The 7,080-nt window shown below is 39.4% G+C and overlaps 1 pseudogene; it reads left to right on the forward strand.

Annotated features, from left to right (window-relative positions):
- Positions 1-1,520: 1,520 nt before the first annotated feature.
- LOC119783758 lies at positions 1,521-6,854 on the forward strand (annotated as a pseudogene).
- Positions 6,855-7,080: the final 226 nt, after the last annotated feature.

The following is a 7,080-nucleotide window of genomic DNA, read 5'->3' on the forward strand; positions in this document are numbered from 1 at the left end:
GTGAAGTGCTGTTGGGCTGTGAGCACAACCCCCATCTAGGGACATCGGCCCTCATACTATCCTCATGGAGTCAGTGGCTAACCGTTTGTGCTGACACATGCACATTTGTGGCCTGCTGGAGTTTATCTTGCAGGAAACTGGCAGTGCTCCTGCTTTTCCGTATTGCACAAAGGCAGAAGTAGCAGTCCTGCTGCTTGTTTCTTGACATCCTATGGCCCTCCATGTCTACTGGTGTACTGACCTGCCTCTTGGTAGCTCCTCTAGCCTTCGCTGACAGGCACAGCAAACCTTCCTGCCACAGCTCACATTGATGTGCCATACTGGATGAGCTACACTACCTCAGCCACCTGTGGGGGTTGTAGAGTCCGTATCATGCTACCACGAGTGTGAAAGCACCACCAACATTCAAAAGTGTCAAAAACATCAGCTAGAATGCATAAGTGGTCTGTGCTACCCACCTGCAGAACTAGTCCTTTATTGATTGTGTCTTGCTAATTGCCAATCATTTCCCCATCTTTTCTATTCCATTTGCACTGCAGCATATGAGATTATCAATCAATGTAACTTCCTAAGTGGACAGTTTGATTTCACAGAATTTTGATTTGATTAAAGTTATATTGTGTTGTTTACATGTTCTCCTTATTATTTTGAGCAGTTTAATACTTCCATATTTGTTGTATTAAATTAAACAACTGCTAATAGTACACCACTTGGTACAAATGCTACTTCTTGAAAAACAACAGTTCAAATAACATCTATATAAAAAATATCTTTAAAAATGCAACACAGTGTGAGAAAGAAGAAAATAATATAACAGGTGTACTGGGAGACTTTGAGAGAACCGTTAGTATACCCTTGTGTGGCTGCAGCCCCTCACCTCATTAACTCATAGTCTGTAAGCAAATGAAGATTGACTTCATCCTGGTCAGGAGAGCACAGTGCAAAATTAATGCTGCATTAAAGAAAGTAAAATGTAGGTTCACCTTCTGTTCCTTTGCCAACTAGAGAAGGCAGAAATGAGAAAGGTCTTTTAGTGGAATTAATTAAAAATCCTTCAAACTCTGTACCTTATAAACTCAATTACAGGTAATTCTTCATTTCTTGTCAGTAATGGGATGTACATTAATACAATGTGTGAGCTCTGTTGAATCAAGGTGAAATATTTTTCACTGAAGCTATAGGCCTAAATTCCCTAGACTTTCCATTTTCCTCATCACAATATATGTTAAATTAATTTCTGCAATTCTAAACTATTCATTTTGAATTTTAGTAGCAATGCTCTCAAAAGAAATGTTTCCTTTTCGTACATCCTCCTGTTTTGCTTTAATTCTGATTCAAATGACGTGACTTAGTTTTGTTCAGTCTAATTTTTCAAACAGTTAATCACTATCTTAATTCTTCAATAAAAAAAAAAAAACTTCTGTGCGTATGCAGCAGAGCAAAGTTCATCGTGACGCGTATGACCTCATCCTACCAGTACGTCACCGTGCGTCGTATTTTCTATTTTTACTCCAGAAAGCCTTGTTTTGAGTCTGGGTGCTCCCGCAGTGTGATACACATCAGGACCGCAGGGAACCTATAAAGGATTCAGTCAGAGAAGCTGAAAGCTATGCCTGATTACTCCTCCGTTTCCAATTTGACTATGATTATGCGCAATTACGCAACGCAGACATTAAATGTGATTTTAAAGTGATGTTATGGGAGGAAACCACCGCAGTACATGAGGATGAAAAACCCTTAAGTCTGACCCCTTTCATGGAAAACAAATATAATATTACAGAAAGTTAATAGGTCTGAAAGTGGTCTGCTAGAGACATTTAGGTCTTGGGGACGGTAAGCATGATTTGGACTCCAAACCGTCGTGACTTGTGAGGGTTTGTGGATGCGCTCTTTCCAAGTCTGGATATTCATGCGGAGGCACCATGGATGCGGCGAACATTCTGATTTCTTTGCTGATTTTGGGGATTATCTTCGTCTCGCTGCTCTTCAACGTCGTCGTGTTGATCTGCTTTCTTTACAACCCGGAGATCCGCAAACAGGTGCCCGGCCTCTTTATTCTGAACTTGACGTTCTGCAACCTGTTGCAGAGCGTATCCAACATGCCTCTAACTCTGGTGGGGATCTTCACTTCTGGGCACCTCGGAGGAAGCGGCTTCTGTCAGATCGTGGCTTTCCTTGACACTTTCCTCACCACGAACTCAATGCTCAGCATGGGAGCACTCAGCATCGATAGATGGGTGGCGGTGGTGTTCCCCCTAAGCTACCACTCGCGGATACGCCACCGCGATGCGGTGATAGTGCTGGGATACACCTGGATGCACTCTCTGTGCTTCTCCACTGTAGCCATCTGCCGCTCCTGGCTCGGTTACAGCCACCTTTACGCATCATGCACCCTGTGCAGCATCCGAGCGAGAGCAGCTGGGAAGCAGGTCATCGTTTTTACTTTGACTTTTCATTGTCTCACCTTCCTCCTCACTCTGATCGTCATGTGTGTAACTTATCTGAAAGTGTTGAAAGTTGCAAGGTCTCACTGCAAGCGCATCGACGTGATCACGATGCAGACACTGGTGCTGCTGGTGGATATTCACCCCAGGTAAGCAATCATGACACGGATAGATCTATCTATCTATCTATCTATCTATCTATCTATCTATCTATCTATCTATCTATCTATCTATCTATCTATCTATCTATCTATCTATCTATCTATCTATCTATCCATCTATCCATCTATCCATCCATCCATCCATCCATCCATCCATCCGACTAACAAAAAAGAGAGATGGAAAGTTGGTCTCTTTTAAACATCTTTGGGCTGTTTGAGGTGCAATATCAACGTTTTTTTGTTTGTTTGTTTGTTTTTTACACTTTTTACTATTTCCAAAACAAATGTATAATCTGTGCAGAAATTATTTTTCAGTTTGACTTGTTTAAATGCTTGGAAAATTCTCTTTATGTGTTTTTACAGATCTAGCTTAGTTTACAAAGGCAAGATTTTGAACTAAAGTAACAAGACAGCAAAGGACAGCCATGTCTGTTTAAAATAATGTCAAAAAACAAAAAAAGTCATTTAATTTAGAAGAAATTGGTAAAATAAGAAATTATAACTTTGCGACCCACACTGCCATATATCCAAATCACCCAATATAAATTTTAATTAAATCATATCTGTCAGCCACATCTACCAAAGCTGGTGGATTCAGGTCATAATGTAAGTCTGCATTTCAGTTTGTGTGCAGGTTAATAAATCATATGCTGTAGAGTCCATTTGAATTGCAGAACAGAATATACAATATAAACTGATAGAAATATATTAAAATCTAGAGATAAAATGTGTATGTGTTCACGATAAATTTTGATTCATAATAAAGCTACAGTGTGTAATAATTACAGGGATATACAGTCAGAAATGTAATATATTATACATAACTATGTTATTTATAATCATCTACGAGCTCAGCCTCTTAACCTTAATATTTGCGTTGCCTTAGAATTCGTTATTTATAATTACATAGGAGCGGGTCTCGCAGCCATGGAGGCAGACATCTTTGCGCTACGGCAGCGCAGAGCAAACAAACTAGCGATTGCGAGATCGCCCATTACGCTCGAAAGTAACTACGGCAAGTTGAGAGAGATGAACTGAGACGGTACTGAACAATAGATGGCAGTATTAAAATTATCTATGTAAACAAACCTCATCACTTGAGAAGGTAGGTGATGCGGACATCGTGGAAGACATTTTGTCCCGTAACGCTCGCTGTACTGTTTGGGGGGAGAAGCAGTGGGGGGGGGGGGGGGGGGGGGGGGGGGGGGGGGGGGGGGGGCGGGATGTTCATGTTGCTGCGGTCTGCAGTCTGAATGTCAGATGTCGCTGAAAATTACACACTGTAGCTTTAATCAAATTATAGTTACAGCTGAGTGTAAAGCCCATAACTGTAAAGTCTCTTTAGGGAAAATGTGCCAGTAATTAAAATTCTGTGTTTTCCTTTTTTGAATCACAGGATATGAACAACCAGGAGAGTCAATGAAAAAGAAAAACAGTCTACCTAAGTGTATCGATAAAGTTACCTTGTACCTTGCACAATTAGAAATCTAATTTCATTTTGTGAACCAAGTATGGCAGTCTAACCAATGAGAGAGCTTGTTACATCTAAGGAGCAACTGTAATTGGTTTAACTTGCTTTCAGTGTGCTTATAGGCACCAGAAAGGTCATGGAGCAGGTCAAGTAAAGGACAACAAAATTGCAAAAACAATTTCAAAATTAAATTACAAAATAAAACAGAAAATGGAAATGGAATAAGGAATTAGCTTTTTAAATGTTATAATCACTTTCATAATAATAAATACACTCAAACTGCAGTATTTTCTAATGGACTTATAAATGAAACTTAAAATTCTTCGTTGATGATTCAAATTAAAGTGTACAATTAGAAAATACTTTTTGAATTAGATTTTCAGTTGTATTAAGGCTGATTTATACTTAGAAACTAGGTCCTCTGCGTAGGTGTTGCAGTGAACAAAAAGACGTCCCGCCCCCTCTGTAGACATTCTGCTGCACCTCTCCCAAATTGTAGGTGACCACAGACAGTGCCGCAGATAGGAGGCTGGCTTGTTTTGGTGCGCGAGAACGCTGGGACCCTTTTTCCACCTGGATACCTGCTCTTTTTCACCCTCATGTCTCTCCGTTGTCGGACAAACCCACCCCCACTTCCTCACCGCCTCAGCTGTATCTAGACCCACAGCGTAAAGCGCAGACATCTCTCAAAATTGAGCATAAATCAAAAATGTGTGCGTCAAGCTCACTGCCACACACTGCTGCAAGGAGTATAACCAGCCCTTTATTTTGATGTTAAAATTGAAACTGCTGTTTTTAAGAAATTTCTAGTCCTCCATAACATGTTGCATATCAGTTGACTAAAATGTCACATGCAGAGTAAAGAGATCCTCTTTGTTCGTGTCCTACCTACATATTTTTCTTTCTCCTTAAAATTCCTCCATCCTGTCTGCATGTCTTTAATCATTGCTTGTGGAGCGGTGACGGTACCTGTGTTGCCTTGGCAGTGTTCGTCAGAAATGCCTGGAGGAGCAGAAGCGAAGAAGGCAGAGAGCCACCAAGAAGATCAGCACATATATTGGCACATTTGTGGTCTGTTTCATGCCTTATGTCATTACAAGGTGAGCTGAGATCCATAATGCTCATAATGTGACTCTAAAAATATGTTTGCAAGGTGTTTATTGAATACAAATGCTCTTAGAACTAGGATTCATATGAATTTTCTTTTGAAGCACAGAATTTAAAATACATCTCCAGCGAACATGATTAGAGAGAATCTATGAATAAAATTAGAAAAGTTCCTTTTTCAGAGAAATAAGAGAGAAGAAGGTACATTTCCTGGCTGCTGCTTGAGTTATAGTCAATTGAGTAATTAGTTTCAGTGCTGCCTTTGCGAACCAGTGACATCTGAAGCATCTGCTACCTCATCTTCATTATGTCACACTTCATAGTAGATGAGAAAAATGATGATAATTACTACTGCTTGCCGTTAGGCCCTTTTATAAACAGTGAAACAGTGGAGTTGACGCTCTGCCATGTTACGACCTCAAACTTTACCTTAATAAGGTTTTATTGTGAAACAGAAAATTGGTGATACATGCCTTTATTTTGTATATTTTTTACAAAAACAAGTCTGTCCATCTTTTCATCAAAATCATTCAAGGTAAAACAGATTAGATGAGGAGTGTCTCTGTGCTTCAACATAAATAGTAAGCCAAATATGGATTTAGGATGCATTTTTCATGTATGGTAAAGTTTGATTTTTGCACAATAGAGACCCTTCGTTTGTTTTTTTGCTGTATCCTCTACCTGTTGATGAAAAGATGCAATGGAATTTGTAACTTTTCACTCTTAGTTCATGCCCAACAGTTTATAGATTTTTCCACTTGAGTTGTTGTCTTCTGCAGCTCCCCCACAGTTAATATGGGTCTTTCAGCTGCTTCTTTTCTTTGCCAACCTTAGCAAAATTAGAAATGTGACGAGGTCTGTTTTTTTTCAAATAAGGGATTGGACATTTTTCTTAGCGATATTTTAAGTTTGGGCTATAGCTTTATAACCTAACCCAGGTATAAACATGCATGGCTTTTTTCCTAGTCTTCATGATGCTTGCCCAATGATGATCTGTAATAAACTGAGTCCTTCATAAACCAGTTTCATTTATGCTGCTTAAACTTTGAATTAAGATACAGGGACTATAGTGGTTAATTACAATTGTATTCCCAACTACAATTTTTTTTTATCAAAGAACACCTACTCATCTTTTCCCTAAACCTCAAAAGTACTTATTTTTCAGTGGTCTCAGGAATGTGTTAGTGAAATGACCAATTGCAAAGAGGTCAAAGGGTATGAACACTCACACAAGACTTTATGTGACTTTTTTTTCCATTTCTGCTTTATTTGCTGTAGAATTGTAGAGCTCTTCTCCCCAGCGCCCATAAATCCTCACTGGGGTATCTTCTCCAAATGTCTGGCCTACAGCAAAGCAGCAAGTGACCCTTTTGTCTACTCACTGCTGCGTCACCAGTACAGGAAGACATGCAACCTGCTGGCCAATAAAGTCCTCAAGAGGAGTCCTCTCAACTCCTCGTCCTTCAGGGTAGAAAACAAAGCTACGACAACCGCAGTTACTCCAACACAACCATCAATTTCCAACCACCAAATAACAAACCCCTCAGCCAATGAAGGCAGGCATATTTAAAAATAAATTGGATACTCAATATGGCTGATGGACCTACGTGGGATAATGTAGCATTAAAAGAGAACCTCTTAGGCTGGTAATATTCCATATCTATTTTGTTGTCTAAACAAATGTAACAAAGTTTATCTTTGACACACTTAGCTGCTTATTTGTTTACCAGCTGTTGTTTTTACATCCTTTTTTAATGATAAATTGGGACCATCTCAGTAAAGACATTTTATTTGAGGAGTTTTCAATGCATTGGTTTGTCGTGAAATTAATCAGATTATATGGTTGTGACAGAAAATGAATACAAATCAAAGCTGTCTTTCTTATTGGTTGACAGTT

Source organism: Cyprinodon tularosa, unplaced genomic scaffold (assembly GCF_016077235.1).
Source record: "Cyprinodon tularosa strain WSP-4 unplaced genomic scaffold, ASM1607723v1 ctg210, whole genome shotgun sequence".
Classification (NCBI taxonomy): Eukaryota; Metazoa; Chordata; class Actinopteri; order Cyprinodontiformes; family Cyprinodontidae; genus Cyprinodon; species Cyprinodon tularosa.